This window comes from Penaeus monodon, chromosome 20 (genome assembly GCF_015228065.2).
Source record: "Penaeus monodon isolate SGIC_2016 chromosome 20, NSTDA_Pmon_1, whole genome shotgun sequence".
Lineage (NCBI taxonomy): Eukaryota > Metazoa > Arthropoda > Malacostraca > Decapoda > Penaeidae > Penaeus > Penaeus monodon.
Window position 1 is genome coordinate 18,307,901 of NC_051405.1, and position 260 is coordinate 18,308,160.

The 260-nt window shown below is 48.1% G+C and overlaps 1 protein-coding gene across 1 annotated transcript in view; it reads left to right on the plus strand.

Annotated features, from left to right (window-relative positions):
- Positions 1–260, plus strand: part of LOC119585671 (haloacid dehalogenase-like hydrolase domain-containing 5) — a gene marked incomplete in the record, with an annotated part of 15,252 nt that overhangs the window by 8,358 nt on the left and 6,634 nt on the right.

Below are 260 nucleotides of genomic sequence, written 5' to 3' on the forward strand. Positions count from 1 at the left end.
GTATCTCCCTCTGTCCTCTCCTCCCCCCACATTCATTCCATCTCCTTTCCTCTCTCCAACTCTTTAATTCCGGCCTTTATTTCCTGAGACAGTGCATTTCAGCAGTAGGCTAGTGATAGCGATGTTGGGAACATGCACCTGGAATGGAAACAGGGAAAATATTAGGCGACGAGCGAGAACGATCGATTTTAAAGGGAATCAGAGCGAAGTAGGGAGGGAAGGGGATCTCTCTCTGTCTACGTATCAGAGAGTCAGTCAAG